This window comes from Colius striatus, chromosome 3, assembly GCF_028858725.1.
Source record: "Colius striatus isolate bColStr4 chromosome 3, bColStr4.1.hap1, whole genome shotgun sequence".
NCBI classification, from domain to species: Eukaryota; Metazoa; Chordata; class Aves; order Coliiformes; family Coliidae; genus Colius; species Colius striatus.
Window position 1 is genome coordinate 95,676,522 of NC_084761.1, and position 19,213 is coordinate 95,695,734.

A 19,213-nucleotide genomic window follows, 5' to 3' on the forward strand; every position below is an offset into this window, starting at 1 on the left:
AATGACAGAACTGTAAATACCTAGGCAGAAAAATTGAGACAATAAATCTGAATTGGCCAGCCACTAAAAATTAAACTGATGTGAACATTGATGTAAATACTTGAAATGTAAATATATGTAAATGTATTTAAATAAAGTATATACAATTTGGAACATAACTTAGGAAAAAAAGAAATATTGCAGGTTATACAGATTTTTACCTCTGCATGAGTTGATTAAACAACACTTTTCCACAGTTGTTACAACAGAACCAGGAAAAACTAAGAACTCTCTCTTGAGACAACATACATAAGATGACCACTGATTTATCAAGCAAAACAACAGTTACAAATATAAAGTTTGGACATCTAAATATACAAAGCCTACAAACAAACCAAACAAAGAAAACCAACAAAGCTTAGTAGAATCTCATCTCCATTTACAGTAAGAATTGAAATGTAGAATCATGAAATATATTCCCAAGGTTACACAGGTTAGATCCGAGTACATGCAATGATCTATGTAGTAAAAACAAGTAAAGGAGTCCAATTTGCTGTGTCTTAACTCACTTCGGACACTAGTGGATAGGCATGGAATAACTCCCAAGCACTTTATTTGAGGTGGTGATGCAGGTAAAGACAAGGAAATGCAATTTACAACTCCTCTTAGGGAAGATGTAGCAGAAATCTTTTTTGCTATCCACCAAATAAGAGAATTTATGTTTTTTTCCTATTTATCACATCTTTCATAAAAGGAAAGGCTGTGGGAACCGGGACTGTTTAATATAGAAAAGGGGAGACTGAGGGGAGATCTTATTAACGTTTACAAATATCTAAAGGGTGGGTGTCATGAGGTTGGGACATTGCTTTTTTCTACAGTAGCTAGCAACAGGACAAGAGGCAACGGGATGAAGGTGGAAAACAAAAAGTTCCACCTAAACATAAGAAAAAACTATTTCACTGTTCAGGTGATGGAGCTCTGGCACAGGCTGCCCAGAGGGGTTGTGGAGGCTCCTTCCTTGGAGGTCTTCAAGATCCACCTGGACATGTTCCTATGTGACCTTATCTAGGTGACCCTGTTTCTGCAGGGGGGTTGGACTAGATGATCTTTAAAGGTCCCTTCCAACCCCTACCAGTATATGATTCTATGAAAATATTTCTATATTGAGGTGTGTGCTTATTGCTACAGTAATCACTTTATTCTATTAGTATTTAAGTAACTGAAGCATTTTACCTTCTAGTTTATATATTAACTTCTTTACAACTCAGTGCTTTCAGAGAATTAACAAATTGATCATGAATTAAAGTATTTAATTTCTAACCTAATCTTATTATTTCTTAGATAAGGAGTTGCTGAGATGTGTGGTGCATTGTCCTCTGCACAGTAGCCACTTGTCACTCTGAATTACGCATACCTGAAGATGCATCAAATTGTGCGACCTGATCTAGGTGAACCTGCTTCTGCAGGGGGGTTGGACTAGATGATCTCTAAAGGTCCTTTCCAACCCCTATCATTGTGTGATTCTATGCAACACATTTGAATTCTATACCACTTCAAAACCTTACGCAAGTAACTGACATCTAACTTCCAGAATCTACAGGCTGAATCTGTCTTCTATTCTAGAACTATTCATCGGAGATAAGAGGCTTTGAACTTTTACTCATTATCAGCATTCAGTTCCCAGCTGTTCACATTGTTTCCCTTTTTCCTTGATCATACGAGGGTTCTGCTCATAAACAAAATGTTATTTCTACATGCAGTCTACATTATCTTAAAAAAGGGAAGCACAGAGACACTTGACAGCAAACTGAAGTAGATATTTTAGTTGCTTCAGGTTCCAATACATAAACCAGGCAGAATACTGGATAAGTTAAGCTAAATAGCAGTCAAAAGACTAAACATCAGCAATGAAGCACACTTGAACTCTATACATTTTTTCATTTTCCCTTTATCATCCACTTCATCCAAGGATCTCAAAACTCTTAAAAACATTTATGAAATCTTACAGCACTCCTGAGAGGCAAATTATCATGAGTTGCCACTTTAAAGAGTGGTACATTGAAATTAAAAGCCAACTCAGCACGAGGGTTAGGAAAAGAATTCCACACATCTAATTTCTTCCCTTCAGTCCTGAATACAAATATCCTAAGTTATGTATAATGGCAAGTACTCAGAGATACCCTGGAAGCTTTGAGAAGACACATTTATATTGTCTATTAAATTATAAAACTAAATGTTTTGCTTTAATTGACTTACTTTCTTGCTATCTCTTCTCTATTCCAAACAGTCATTTAAATGTTACAGTTCTCAGAACTGAACAGGCATATAACCCATCCATCAAATGTCTTAAATAGGATTTTTCAATATAGAATCACAGAAACAGTGAGTTTGCTGGGTTAAATTAATAAAATATGTTAAATTCAGATAATCCAGAGAATCTTGCTGAAAAACAAATATCTAGTACCACTTCTGTCCCAATACATATTAATCTACACTTACAAATCTGATTGATTTCAATTCATTTCAGTGCAGAAGTTCAGTATCACAACAAGGTTTTTTTCTTTAGTACAGTCTCACAAAAAAAATGCAACAATGAAATTAAGTCCACTGAGATGGAATAATACTAACATAACTTTACAATACCTCCACTGATTTGGTTGAAGTACCTTTGGATTATCTCAGTGTACTGGAGTAAAATTTCTCCAAACTCCTTGCGTTAAGTTTGAGATACTGAAGGGTGAAACCCCAGAAAGAAGAATTCCACTGAGAAAGAAGAAATATGCTACACTGTACACAACAATAAGTTAAACATGGCCTTGTGGGGGCTGATTGGAAATGAGTTGGAAATATGAGTAAATTTTAAAGCCTTATTTTTCCATCAGTATTGACTTATTTTGTTTAAGGAGATAATAGCTATTTAGGAAGGAGACAGCCTCTTCATGCATTTTGCAGACACATAGCACTGATGCCCATGTCAATAACTGGAACTGTAACATTAATAAAAGGACACACCCTCAATAATGGTTAAAATCCTAAAGAAGTTTTAAAACATGCAATATTTATAGTTCCCAGAGGGAATTTTTCAGTGAGGATTTTTTTTCTTTGTTTTGATGGTTGTTATTCCTCCCCCCAAACTGTTCTTCAGACAGATAAATTAACGCACCATAGAGTACATATTCATGAATTGAACTAAAGTGAAGAAAATGTGGATGTTTTGATCTAGTGCTGCCTGCTTCCTTGTGCTATTTAAGATGTGAACAGTGTATAACTCATAACTGGCTAAGGGTAACTGTAAATTATATCACTACACTTTTAATCTATTCCTCAGTTTCAGAAAGAAGAGAGAGAAAATGAGGGATAGGTTTCTTGAGGAGTAACTACTTTTGAGGGGTTGTTTGTGTTGTCTTTTTTTGCTTGGTGTTTGAGTTGGGTTTTTTCTCTTTTTCTAAATGAGATTCATATTTTCTTATTTGGTGCCACAAATGCACACACTTTGTCATGCTTTAGCATGGACCGAGAATCAATGAGATGTGTAAAACGGCTGGACACAGATTACCTATTTTACAGCTTTCTGATTTAAATTATAGTGGAAGCTGTGATCTAAAGCTTGTGAAGGGAAGGTAGAATGTGCTTTAATCTTTTTTTTTTTTTTTTTTGGTAAGTATTTCTGTCCCCATATCTCACATTTAACACTTACAAGGGAATTGTTTCCCTATTGTGATAGATGTACCTCATGAACACAGTTATGCATTCTGTCCTTGAGGCTGAAAGTGCTCTCAAAGAGTTATTCCTATGACTGAGGAAAAAAAAAGAAATCTTAGAGAGAGTAACACTTTTTACAGTTTATCAATCCAAATCAGTGGGCCTAACTGGCCATTGATTTACTGACAACCACCAATAAATATTTAAGAAATGACTGCGTGTCCTGAAAAAAAACCCCAACCTGCTGTTCAGGATTTTTCAGCCCAGAAGGACATAATTTTTAATGCTTTGGACTCTGCTGTACTCTTCACTGTCAACATTAAGGCTCAGCTCTAAATCAGAACTGCAAACCTGTGGTTATTCTCTCTTGTATCAGTAAATGTAGTTGCAAGGTAAACAATTAGTTTGCAGCTCTGCTACCGGTCTGATTTCCTTGGATTCATAAGCTAAACTAAGTCAAGACCTGTCAATATTCAAATAGAAGCTTATTAACATACACACATCTGCACAAGTTGCTTAAAACATAGATGTTGTAAGATATGAATATAATTTATTCACTGCCAAATGAACCTTGTACCTTTTGAAAAGGTCTTTTCTTTTTCAAAGAGATGAGTTGACTTGTCCTCAATTGCTTAGACAAAATGTAGACTGTACAAGTGAGTCTAGACCTTTGTTTATGGCAAAGCCACAAACATCCATGGATAAGCCTCCTTCCCACATGCCTGACAAATGCTTCTCCTGACACGTCTAACCACATATATGGATCTTTTCATTCCCTCCCTTTCGATCTTGTCCTTTTTTCTATCTCTGTTCCGTCTCTAAATTTCTCTTCCTCATTGCCCACTTACCATATGGATATTTGAGCATACCAAATCCAAACTCCCATGATCAGCACATATTCTTTGCTGTGTTGGCACAGATGGCTTACAGAATCTCGAAGACAGGATAGATCATCAGTACACAGTCCAAAGTGAGTGTGCTGGACATCTAGTACACATCTGCCCACAAAAGGTAAAATAGCTTTCTCAATTGTGGGCTTCACTTGTTGAAATGGAAAGAGTTGACACCATGATTGGACCTTCAGTGGGTTTCTCTGTTATGAAGGATTATTGCTATTCCTATTATGGAGCACTGGCACTTCATAGAGAGTGGCTTCTGCAAAAAAAAGTGGTACAGAGACTGGTCCAGCCAGACCACCCACAGATACATAGCTCATGGCCATCTGTTGCAGAGATACAGATGCTTGCCACTTAAATTAAGGAAATGTTTGTTAGCTGTAGCAATATTAAGCTGCAATACTTGGGGATCACATGCCTAACAAGCTATTTAGAGATGGACAGATAAACACAAGCCAGGCATAAGGCAAGCCCCAGAAAATGGCAGAAGAATCCAGCTTCTCATGTCATCACTGAATTGGGAAGAAATAAGGGAAAAGGACCATCTGTCCCTCTTTCTGCTGTGAACCTTTAAAAGGATGATGTTGTCATATTAGTAAGGAGGAAAGGTTTAATTTATTGATTCACCTTTAAAAATGATGGGTGATATTGTGTACCCAGTCATGACATATTTCTTAATTTGATGCATTAAGTAATGTTATATTCAGTTTCATTAAATAATCTTCCTTAATTATGACAATGGGTAACGATGATCATTAAAGTAATGACATTTTTCACCATCAGCAGAGGTGAGGAAAATGAATAACGAACCAGGCAAAATTTCCCTCAAAGAAACCCTTTATAGTCTCATATTCCACTTAGTAGCAGGCTAGAAAAACACAGAAACAGATAGTTCCCTGCGGACAAAAAAGTTTGAAGAAGCCAATAGCGAAGCTTCCTCTTGAAAATGCTCAAACACAATGAACAAGCAAAATATAGATTAATAATGCTGAAGAAAAACCCACCCAAACCACACCTGAACTTGAAAAACTTATAAACAAATCCATCTTGTTAGGCCTGCAACATTATTAACCTATATGTTCTTTTCATAAAGAAATGTAACAAGGATAAGGAACGGCAATTCCTTATTAATTCAAATAAAAAAGATAAACAAGAGAAATACATGTTACAGTATCTGGAGAAACTAGAAAAGCAAGATAGCAAGAACTGTATGAAGTTTAACAAAGTCCTGCACCTGGGATGGAATAACTAGAGACACCAGTACAGGCTACCATCTGTGTGGCTAGAGAACAGCCTATCTGAAAGGGACCCGGAGATCCTGATGGACAAGAAGCTGAATGAGAGTCAGCAGTAAACCACAGCAGCAAAGGCAAATCAGATCGTGGGCTGCATCCACACGGGCATTACTAGCAGAGGTAGAGTTGTGATCATCCCACTCAGCATTTGACAGGCTGCACCTGAAGTATTGTGTCCAGTTCTGGCCTCCACAATTGAAGAAAGATGTATACAAAACAGATATGGTCCAAAGGAAGACCACGAATATGATCAAAGAGCTGGAAAGCCTTCAGGAAATACTGGAGGACTTGAGTCTTTTCTTCCTGGAAAAGTAAAGGCTCCAGGGAATCTCATCATAGTATTTCACTACTTAAAAGGATGGCTACAAAGAAGATGGAGTCTCTCTCTTCAAAAAGAGACACATGGACATGACACGGGACAACAAGTACAGCTTGTGCCAGAAGAGTATTTATCCTGATATTAAAAAAGAAATTTTTCCAATGAGCACAATCAGTCACTGGAACAAACTCCCCAAGAGCGTGGTAGTGTCCACCACTGGAAAAATTCAAGACATAACTGGACAGGGTGCTAGTTAATCACATCTAGGCTCTCTTTCCCACAAAATTTGAACCAGATGATCTTTCAAGGTCTCTTCCAATCCATGCTATATGCTGTTTTGTGACGCTATTATTTCACACAATCCCATAAATTCTTCAAATCCTAATCTTTAACAAAATAAGAAATAAGTTAACAATGCAGGCATGTATTTTGAGACTTAAGAGAATTATTGTTTTGTCCACCTACGAAAGTAACTGACTCGATCTTACAGTTAATGTATCTCTGTAATACCTCCTAATTTTTTCCTGCATATAAATACAGTGGATTCAAAATATAGTAATATTTTAATTTCTTTTTTAATGTGAACATCCTATGTGTGTGCAGAACTGCATGGCACATATCTTGCAGTTACACATTAAACTGTTCCATGAAAACTAATGCACTGTGGCACTGTGTATTTCTGCCAAAATGCATGAGGAAATGCCTAAGGCAAAAACCAGCCCAGGTAGTCTTAAACTTAATATCATAAATACCATCATACCTGATGGTATGTTAATTTTCTCTGAACAGAAAAGGAAGTCAAGCACTAGATTCTCTCTTCAGCTATAGGACAATGCAAGGAGTATATCTACATTGAACTAAAACAGTGATTCTCGCTTAACTATCATTGTATACAATTTCTTCTATTACTTACAGAACCTTTTGACTATTTAAAAACTTAAGGCTGCTCTGATATGATTTTCTAGGACATGACATAACTCTGCTGATTTCAAATGAAAGTACATTCGATAATAAATGCTTTGCTAGCTTTTAATCAAATGATGCATTATTAACAAAGATTAAAAGAACTAATTATGTACAGCATGTTTGAATGATGGCTGGGGGGAAAAAGAAGATAACTATCTCAGTGTATTTGAAAACCAAGCACCAAGAAAGGATTTTTAATTTTTAAGGCAGCAGAGAGAGGACCGACTTCATTTAAAAACTCAACAAAGCAAAACAAAAATCCATAGCTGGCAATACAGTAAAGAGAATTTTGGGCTCAATATCAAATGGTTATTAGTCTTCAGACTAAACTTCTTAAAGTAGTCAGAAAATCTCTGCAAATTTGGCTACAAAAAACAACATGAAAAACGTATTTAAAAGAAATCAAAGGATTACTTCCTGAGTATGGAAATCAGATTGTCTGGATACATCTTAGATATAATGGACAGCTGTGCCCGGAGAAAGGTCAGACATTGGGCAATGATAGTAATAGTAACTCTCACTGCTCTCACATGGGTGTGATTTAGCTCTTATCATGTGAGGGCTGACAGTCTATGATATGAAAAAGGTTACATTAGAAGACCATAATACCATTTCCCTGGCATACAAAACTGTGAATCTCAGTCTTCTTCAAGCACAGTTTTTACATTCTCTTAAGTGCGTGCCTTAGAAATTAGATTATTTAAAGCAGTTTCAATAGGAGTTGAGACCACCAAGGTAGTCTTATCATCTTTCTATTAACTGTGCTAGCAGGCTATATAATTGTAATCTAATATAAATAATACTGTTTCAAAAATAATAAATGGCATAAAAACCTATGTTAAAGTGAAACCTAAATGATAATATACTCAAGCGTGGAGTGAAAATACATTGGAATAGTTTGACATGGCACAATGTTTCACTAATCTCAGAATAAACTCCAGTTTGCTTGCACATAAAAGAAAAGGGGCTGCTGCAACATCTCAGGAAATCTCTACTTGCCCTACATACCATGGACATATCAGATGAAGAGAATTGTTCATGAATGGAGCCTCAAAAGCAATAGAAGTTGAAAACAATCAACAAATTCTTCTTGGATGGAAAATACATTTTCCCATGTGCTACTAGGCAGCATGGAGAAGAGATGGAACATTTCAGTTTATGTACTATTCTCTTTATCAGGGGCAGTGAAACATTTTCATTCAGGGTTTGGGTTTTCTTTTTCCCCATACTCAGTCTATTGTTAGAGTATGACTTTATGCTGTTATTCCTCTCGCCCCTTCTGCCTTCTCCCACCAAAGAGCAGAGTAAAGGGGAAATAGCTGATGCTATTACTCCCAAGACAGGCTCAGTCCATCAGGAAATCAAAACCAAGTCTATGATTAATGTGATTAATTAAAAAAAAAATAAAGCAATCTCGTTCAGCTTAAAGAAAACCTTTATTTTCCCCGTTATGAATATCTTATTCAGCTGAGGACAGTAAACAGTCTTATGTTCAGTGACAGATGTTACATTCAAATGGACTGGAAATGTGATGAACTATCCAGTTTTGTCCCACAAAGGCTACAGGAAGTACTGGAGCAAAACAGAGAGAAAATAGCAACCCACCAGCTTAGATTTATGAGCAATCCAGAGGACAGGGAATGTAGAACACAATCAAGAAGATAAAATATCTGAACTTCTTTAAAATATCGAACCTTTAGAACATTGTGTTCACCAAATAAGAGTTAGATGACAAAAACAAACTGAACAGGTATAAACACTATGTGGATTATATTGGAGATGATGTAGAACTGAGAATAGTCCAGAGTATATTTTCTATGACCATTTCACTTTCTATTTTCAAATTATGTGTAAGAATTAAAAGAAAATCATGAAATATTAATTCTAGCTAGCCTAGAATTACTACTTTGCACTCTATGAAAAAAATAAGAAACCTCAGTAGAGGCTAAATCAGAAAGGACCTTAAAACAAACAAACAAACAAGCAAACACAGAGACAGATAGAACATGTGGGGGAAATTTCTAACACAATCAGAGTAATGAGGTTGTAAGAACATTTTACACGAGCCTTTGAAGCAATTTTTAGATGTAAGACACTGTCCAGTACATGAGAAAAGGAGGTTGTGGTAATGAAGATGATTCCAGACAATGAGATTCACGAATATTATTTGAAATCTTCAGTCAGCTCTACCAGCAATGCTGTGATCTGCGTGTAGAACAAAGACCATTAAGTCTGGAAGTATGTTCTTTTTCCTCATCTATGGTATAAATATGGGGTTTTTTTTCCTTTAATATATACTGCAATATCCTTGGCAAGTAGGAGATAAGAGGCCATGTGCTTTGTTTCTTTACTCAAGTCCTCTTTCCTAATCAGAAAACTACAAAAAATCCTGCACCTAACTATCTGATGTTTGATCTCCCAAGGTGATCAATTATCAAATCTGAAATCAGAATAATAACACACAACTGTTTACTTCTTTATCCTGCTGTTTCCAGATTGGAGCAGAGTGGGAATCTCAGTTTAATCCGAGTTAGTCTCATTTTAAATCCATATATCAGATACACCTGGACATCACAATACTAGTTATACCTAACAAGAGTTTAACAATCTTTCAGAAAGTTAGCATCAAAACTAGAGTTTTGATAAAAAAGTTTACCAATCAAGATTGTTCTGAGAACCAATGGGCATATTTTATTTGGGTGTCATTTGTCTGATTTTAATAGAGAGCCCTACCAAAAGCCAATTACATTGGAAGATTTAAAAAGCAAAATACAGTCCCCTAAATAATTTAAAAAATTAATAAAATGAAACTACAAATGAAGAAATACAACCAAAACTGGCAAAGGAAAAATTCATGTTTATTTTAATGTCACAGAAAACAGAATATTAACTAAGAGCAAGACAGCTTATGTAGAAATCTTTTGTGTATTATATTCTGTGATGTGCTAGAATTCAGATAATTTGTTTTTTTCATGATTAATGGAGTCAGAATCATTAGCATGTGTTTTTTTCCTACAAAGATTGAAGCAGATGGAACTATTAGGACTTTCTAAAGTTCAAATTAAAGATGAGGATTTTGTTCTCCACTGTTTGCCTCCATTCTACAGGGGAAGAGAGCTGTGAAAAGCAAGAGTAACTGATATTTCTTTGATAAAATCAATTTAGGATACTTCATGAATTCTTAATAAATCCCCAGGTGTTTTTTGGTTTTGTTTTTGTTTCTTAAAGCAGTTGGATTTTCAAACAGATAAACTATATTTTATTCCTTCTCAATAAATGTATATTCTTATTTTGTATTAAGCCATTCCCAAAAGGCTTTCAAGACAGTTGCAATGCTGTAGAGGCTTATTGCTATGCAGTTACATTGTCTCTAGAATTCAGTCTTTGACTCAACAAAAGGCCTATAAACAAAACTAAATCAATGTAATCCTTGATGGTCATTCAGTAGAGGTATCACTGCAGAGGCATTTGGGACCTTTTTAACTTATGCAACTGTAAATCAGAGCAAAATACTCACATTGCTGCTGCAATTTTTAGGCCAGAGATACCTACCTAAGACATCACACACAGCTCACATGTAGCAATTTCATTTAACATATATGTTCAACCTTCTTCATAGATGCACAGTGGCTTTTCTCTTCCTGTCATGACAATGGATGTTCTGAAGTTTCTTGATAGACAGTTGGCAGACTGCTGTAGCTCTTGCACTGTTAAGACTGTTAGAGTTCCAAATATTTTTAACCAAGGCAGGAAATCCTCACATCTGCTCTATTTTTTTTTCTAAATGGAAAAATGAGCAATGTACAGACTATATGGACATCCAGACACGCAGACTACTTACGCTAATACTAGTGCAGAGGCTTTTTCACACTCCCACTGTCTCCTAATTATAAATTTCCTCCCTACAGCATTTTTAATTATGTCCAAGTTGAGCAGAGACAGATATGACAAATGATGTGTGTAAATTTGTCTGTCTCTGGGACTCCAGTGCTCACGTGGCAAACTGAAGATCTACAATCTAGATGATTTCCTCAGAAATGCTATCTCACAATGATGTCCAACTTTTCCATCGTGGGAGTTGCTGTTTCCTAGAGTTTTAGGAGTTCAGTGATGGAAAGGTCACAGTTCATGAAGCCAGATCTTACTGTCTCTACGAGTGAGTTACAGAATTTGCAAAACCATCCAGGAGCCAGAAAGACTCATCTATACAGTAAAGCACCCTATGGGAAGCCCAGTGAGGATGTGTTCTGCAAAGCACAAAGAGTCCTGAAAGAAAGAGTTTGAATTCAGGTTTTCTCATTGTCCCAAGGAAGCAAGTTTCTGCTTCTATCCCTCCAAAGAGTCTTAAAATCTCTTCTGCACAATGATACTTCTCAGCTTTACTTGGATTTGAGAAAAATTTTAACCTTTTTATTTTTTTTAAGTTAAAGTGAGCTGAAGATGGAATCCTGGCTGGGTGTGCAGTGTTCACTCCTGCAGTGTTTTAGGCAAGCTCAGAGGGACAAGGTCAGACCCTGTATCAGATAGACAAAAGGAACAGCACGGAGGCTCAAGCACTAAGATTTCCAGCCCCACTAGAGATCCATTAGAACAGGTGAACAGCTACAGACTTGGCACAGTGCAAAACTGTGCAGACAGACCAAAGTTATTTAACCCAGCTCTTCAACAACATTCCATCACTAATAGACACGTTGGTTCTAGTCCTCACATTACTTCTTTCACAGATAGCTCAGGCATTTCTCTGCAAATACAACATGGAGTCACACAGACAATCCTTAGTAAATTGATTATAGGTATTGAGAAGTGCAACTGGACTCAGTCAGCAAACCTCACATAAAGCACCTTGGTGCTTTTATGGTTTTTTTTTTTTTTCTTCTCACAATTCAAATACTTTTTCTGAACATTTGATTTGAAGATGTTGAGTCTCTCTCTGTCATCTCACAGTCACACTAACACAAAACTGAAATGTGACCTCAGAGACTGGAGTAAGAGAGAATTGATTAGATTTATTTGGGATTAAAGAAATATTTTGTTGTAACTAGAATGCTTCCCTGGACATTATCTGTTTAATCACACATCAGCCTATCTGATCAGTTAGGTGAATGCACTTAATTAATTTTCCACTATCTACCACAAATTTTTTCTGGAAAAAAAATTTCCTTTTTCCTGCAGATTTCAAACAAGAATTACATTAAATTTATTCCAAAATTCTTCTGGTAGAAAATATCTTAATGAAGACTTGATATAAGATATGAAACAAAATACAAACATGAAGTCTGTGTCTCCTTTTTAACAACTGTGCAGGATTCCATGTCATGGCAAGCAGTTATCTGAAGAGTTAAAAAAAACTTTGGAGATATACTGTCTGCAATACTAGCCTATGTGTTACAAGAGAAGGAGCCTACTATAAGAATATAAACCTCTAATACGATGAGAGACTTTTACTAAGCTACTCATCCTTGGAGTCTATTGAAAGATAATCTTTGGTACAATACTTCCAGAAAACCAGTGAACTGAAATCAATATTCAGTAAAAAATAGATTAAAAGACCAAACTAAAGAAATCAGAAGTGACTCAGGAGAATAGACTTACATCTTAAAGATTATCACTAATCGTAAAAACACAGTCTTTTTAGCACTTGGGAGAGAAAAATTTATAAGGATGGGACCCTGTCTCCTCTTCTCTTTCACTGAAGGGACAAGCACAGGTATTAGAATGAATTTTAAGTTCCCAAATTTCAATTTAAATAATACAGTAGAGAGGGGAAAAAAAAAGTTCAGAAGCCAGAAAACTTATTTTTATACAATGTCTGTGTCTTTTGACTATGTCTTTGTGTTTTTCTCTTTATGAATAGAGAGAACTTCTTTATTCTTGAGATGAAAGATGACCTTGCAGCTGGGAAACTAGATTTAGCAAAGGTGAGGTTATTGCCAACTTCTTTAGAGACCTTCAGCCAATCTAATTACTCCATGACACCATTCACAACTAAAAGATTTCAATATTATTAATGTGCATCCTTTCTACTCAGCCAAGTCTTTGGACTTGCCATAAGCTCTTACTCTGCCAGTAAGTGTATAACTTCCTAACACAAAATTATAAGCATTGCAATAGTATTCTCTGATTTCTTTTTCGATACATTTAAAGTCAGGCTCCTATTTTGTCAAAGTGCAATTTTGTCTTCCTTTCCCATATGTTAATAAAACCAATTCTTATTTTCGTTTTCCAACTGTGACACCCAGGAACACACTTTAAGCTTCTAATTACTACTGTTAAGAAGACATAAGACTCAAAGGATCCTAGGGATATATTTATAGAGCAGTCTAACAATAGAAAAGTCCAAATAACAGGAATTGCAGGTGGCATATCTGATTTCATGTCTGAATGATTAATATCAGCAAGTGAAAACAACCTTTTTTAGTGGACAGCATAGTTACTTATTTCCATTGTGATGCAATTCTGGTCTACTCAGTACTAAAACTTTTACATAGAGAAAATGAAATAATGCCAGCAAGAATTAACATGAAAATGTATTTTACTCTTCATTACAGTGCATTTAGTACTGAACTTTTTTTTTCCGGTATTTCCAACATCCATCCATAAATTTTGGAGTCTTTCTTCAGCAAGGAATAACTCATGCCCCTAAAATAACAAACTGCAAAATAAATTCAGATACTCAATCCAACTCTGTGTTTACTACTGTAAAAAGGAGAGTCTTTTTAAAACATCAGCCACTGAATTCCCTTGGTTATTTTGTCTTCTGAATTTTGTTTTCTGATTTTAAATCTTTCTCCTGATATTTCCTAAAAGAGAAATTTCACATTAGGCAGGTTTGTTTTTTTTTTTTCCATTCTCCTTCCCCAGTTTTTTTGGGTTTTTTGGCCTTTAAAAGAAGCAAAAGTTTAAATATTTAAAAGCATAAAAGTTCCCTAAATCTTGGCAACTTTGAAATCCTCCTGCTGCTACAAAAATAGGTTCTTTTCCTCTCCAGTATTGGGATTTAAATTTGCTACACTAAGGTGAAGCTTCTCCTCCCCCCTTATCATTCCTTCTAAGGCTGCTTATATACAGGCATTTTTTCTCCTGTGCTTTCAAAAGAGGTAGCAATGGCAAAACAGGAAATAAAGGATAACTGAAATTTTCTTCCCCAAAAATACAAAAATCCTGAAAACACAGCTTAGAGTCAACAATGACCAGAATGTGTCCAGGGCCAGATGGTGGTTAAGGGATTAGAGAACCTGTCGTATGAGAAAGCTGATATCACTTGGGATGCTCAGTCTGGAAAAGAGAACGCTCAGGACGATCTTATCTACGTGTATAAATACCTGGTGGTTGGTAGTGAAGGAAAGAGAGCCCAGATCCTCTCAGTGGTGGTCAGTGAATGGCAAAAGGCATTAATTAAAACACAGGAAAATCTATCTAAACATAAGAAGTAGCTTTTGTTGTTGGGAAGGTGACTGAACACTGTAATAGATTGCCCAGAGAGGTTTTATGGTCTCATTTACTGCTTCCCTTACAACCTCTGTGATTCTGCAGTTTACAGATAAATGCTGAACTTTCAAAAAAAGAGTGATGTAAATACCTTAATTATTCAGTCATAACTTCATAAGAACTAGTAAGTATATCCCAGTTGTGCCATCCCAGGTGCCAAAACCTCCAATAATTTAGCTGTTTAAATAATCTCCCTGGAAAACCTATCTTCTTTCTCTCTAAAAAAATAAAAACCCCACAGAAAAAGAGGAATATCTGCAAAATGAGCCCTAACTTAGTGCCCATTCCACTTATGAATGTCCATGTAGCACTTAGCCATTTTAAATTATGTTTTTACTGGTTTTCTAGCACAAACACGGTATTGACTAATTTTTTATAGTGACAAAATATAATTCTTTATAGTGATATGAGACTGAGTATGATAGGTATGCATGAAGCTACAAGTCCAAAGTAGTGAATATGGGATTCACTGACAGACTTCTGCCAGCCCCTGTGCCAACTGTATGTCAGGTGTCCACTAAAGCCATTCTATCACTCCCCCCTCCCCAGCTGGACAAGGGAGAGAAACTATAATGAAAGGCTTGTGGCTTGAGATAAGACAGGGAGATCACTCATCTATTAATCATCATGGCCAAAACAGAATCAACTGAGAGAAATTAATTTATTACCCTACTCTGACTCCTGATTTGCAATGAGAAATAAACTCAAATCTGAAAACACCTTTCCCCCACCCATCTCTTCTTCCTGGGCTTGACTTGTCTCTCAATTTTCTCTACCTCCTCTCTGAGCAGTGCTGGTAGACAGGAAATGGCAATTGCACTCAGTTCATCACATGTTATCTCTACTGGACCTTCCTCCTCGAACTTTCTCTACTACAGCACAGAGTCTCCCACAGGAGACAGCTTTCCATGAAGTTCTTAAAAGCATATCCTTCCACAGGCTACAGTCCTCCATGAACTGCTTCCATGGGGTACCTTCCTTCAGGAATAGACTGCTCCAGCATGGAGCAAATCTGCTCAGCATGAGCTCCTCTCTGTCCACAGGTCCTGACAGGAACTCACTCTAGCCTGGGCTTCCCAGAGGATCACAGCTTCCCTTGGGCATCCATCTGCTCCAGAGTAGGGTCTTCCCCAGGCTGCAGGTGGATCTCTGTTCCCCCTTGGCCTCCATGTCTGTAGGGGCAGGGCCTCACCATGGGCTGCATCACAGGCTGCGGGGGAACCTCTGCTCCTTTTGCACACCTTGGGGTCTGCAGAGCTGTTTCACATATTCTCAATTCTTTCTTCTGACTCCTGTCCTGCAGCACTTTTGGGGTTTTTTTTCTGCTACATAAATGCTTTATCATAAAGGTGATAACACTGTCATTGATGGACTCAGCAGTAGCCAGTGACTCTACTGGATATGCTGGAAGCTTCTAACAGCTTCTCATAGAAGCAATCTCTATAGCCCCCCCACAACCAAAACCTTCTCATGCAAACCCAATACAACTGTTTCTCACAGCTTCTGCAACCTATAACAAAGGAGATATGCATCCTGTGCATTTCCTACCAGCTTTTCTTTTGTTCTTTCCCCTACTATCTACTTACCTCATGTTGAAGTAAAGCTATATTTTCACTACAGAGCTTCATGAAACATTTCTTGTATGTAACTTGAGTCTTAGTCTCAATTGTTCACAGGTCTTTTGCCTCCCTTGATCAAGCAGAGACCTCAGCCTGCATTTGTAGTGTCATAGACAATCTAGCTAGAAGTATGAAATTGAGACAGCTTGTTATAGTTCAAAACAATAGCATACCCACTCTGAAATGAGGGAAAATGAATTGTTTGCATTGACACCTCTCCAGTTGTTCTCTCCTATTTTCTACTTGCTTTCCCTTGAACAGGCATATTGTTTCCTGATTCATTTCCTATAGAGGTGGCACATCTGAGTCACAAAAAGAGATGTGCTATCTTCAGCTGGACTTGCATAGCAGGTCCCCACTCCACTTTTGACCCAGCAGACCAAAGACAAGATTCTCATACCACTGTGATGGCTTAAGATTGGAAGAAGGGCAAATTCCTTGTGTGTAATTGAGCAAGTATACTTCACAGTGTAGTTGCTCAGTAACATGCTAGCTTACCCTTGCTGCTCGAATCTAGATGAATTACTTAAAGTGACTTTGCAAGGCAAATATACTCTAAAATAAATATTAAAAAGTTTCTAAACTGTACAAACTAAGGAAGTTGCACCTCATCCTTATGACTGTATCTGAGCTCCTTGATATTTTTCTATCTCTCAGTTAAAATTATATGTGTATATATCTATACATTCTGATGTCAAAAGGTAAAATATTTTAGAGCTTTTCATTAGGAGTCCTGAGCAGTGTCTGAGAAGGAAACTGAAAAACAGAGGCTTATAAGACAATCGCATCAAGGAAGAATTCTGTCTAATCACATTGTTAAGTGTTTCTGCTTCAGTATATAGTCATAAATGTCAGCTGAGAGTTAATTTTGATGTTTATTAAATGAATGTTAATACTGTCATTGGAAATTTAAGCGCTCTGTTGATTGCTAATGTAAATTGACTGTCAGACCACAGCATTGTCATTCACAACAGTATGAGACAGTGAGATAAAAACAGAATAAGGGAGCTGATTACAGAAGGCATTGAAGGAAAAGATAGATGGTGGGGAATATTTTGTATTTAGCAGTATTATCAGAGTGTCTACAATATAATTTTATATGCAGCATTTTATAAAGATCCAGTCCCTATAGTCCAAGTTTAAATCTTTACACTTCAAGCTCAGATGAGACACACACTATACCCCACACAATCCCTTTAGGAAAGAGCAAGAAGTAATTCTGGGTTATAGGATATAGGTCCTCAGGGAACAGTGTCTAGTTGCTAGCCGGATCAGATCAAGGACTCCTTCTTTTCTTCCCAGCCCCTTACTGACAAGAATGACAAAAAACTTTTTGTGCTGAAACTTACAAAAGTGACCATATTCAGAGCAAACAGTAAGGAACACCTAACCACGTCTCAGGACAATGATAAAAATTCTTCTTTGGGGAAGAGAAGACAGACAGTTTTCTTGTAAAGATAGGCTGGATTTCAATCCTGCTTTTCTATCCAAAATGTACAAAAGTTTGGGAAAAATCCTTGTCAGTAAATGTAAACATCTTAATATTTCTTGATTTTTGCCACTGATGAAAACTCACAATCAACCAAGACTTATTAAATGCTAGAGTCAACAAGCACTTGAAATATCAGGCTTATAACTTACCCCTCTTTGCCTTATATTTTCAACTACCAAACAGCATAAAATTATTTTGCAAATGTGCTCTGGATATTTTCCTATATTGCTTACAACAATAAGGCTTCAAAGTCATTTAGAGTCCTAATTACCAGTGTAGTCTGATTAATAGTAAATCAGAACCACATTATTGTAGTACTGTGTAGAAAGGGTCATGAATACTATTTGATTGACAATATTTGTTTCCTGTACACAAATGAGAGTCCCTTCTGAGCACAGTAGATACTGTCTTGAACAATATTGTTATGGAGGTAAGGCAATATAGAGACATAAATAACACATATGCACCTGAACTAAAGAAACCTGCTTTCCTGTGAATTTCAGCCCTATCTCCTACTGCTTTTCCTCATCAATTGCTCCTAAAACCTTCTCTCTGTTGCAATACTCAACAGGGCAAGCCATGGCAATCTTCCATATACTATGGACTATTCTCTGGGGAGCTGTACTTGGTTTTAAGTTACCTATATGTCAATCAGCAAGCAGTAGGTAATTCACTGGCAGGACAAACAGAATAAACTGAGCTTATGTATTTGCTCTTTGATTGGAAACACTACTTTGCATCATTTGCCTGTTCAGACAGACTTGTCACAAACATTTTGACCTTTATGTCTGGAGATTTTAACAGAACCATAGAATCATTTTGGTTGGAAAAGACCTTTTAAGATCACCAAGTCCATCCACTTCCCTCATACTGCCAAGCCCACCCCTAAAGCATGTCCCTCAGCACCTGAGCTACCAGGCTTTGCAATATCTCCAGGGATAGGGAACTCTACCACTGCCCTGGGCAACCTGGACCAGTGTCTCACTCAAGTTATTTCTGATCTCCAATCTAAACCTTCCTGACTGCAACTTGAGGCCATTTCTTCTTGTCCTGTCATTCATTACTTAAGAGACTGAATTTTGCCAGAAAAATACAGAAGACAAAATCATGTCCAATTTCTAATACTGGAAAAAAATCCCAGATTAAAAAAAAAGAGCAGCTTTGTTAGGTACAAAATAACAATACTGTAAAAATACCTAAAGTCTTCAAATGTCAAGTGACGAATTATTTCATAAATGTCTATTTAACTCAAGTAGCAGTTGACTTGATTTTTTTGAAGAAACTGTAATTGAAGTACTTTGCTATTTTTTTCTACTGCCTATATAAAATAAAATAATTACATAATTAGCACATAATTACTTTCAGGAGTGGCTAATTTTGGATTCTATTAAGTACATATTAATTGCTACACTGGCAACTACAAAAAAAAAGTAAAAAAGTAAAAGCCTTCCCTTATC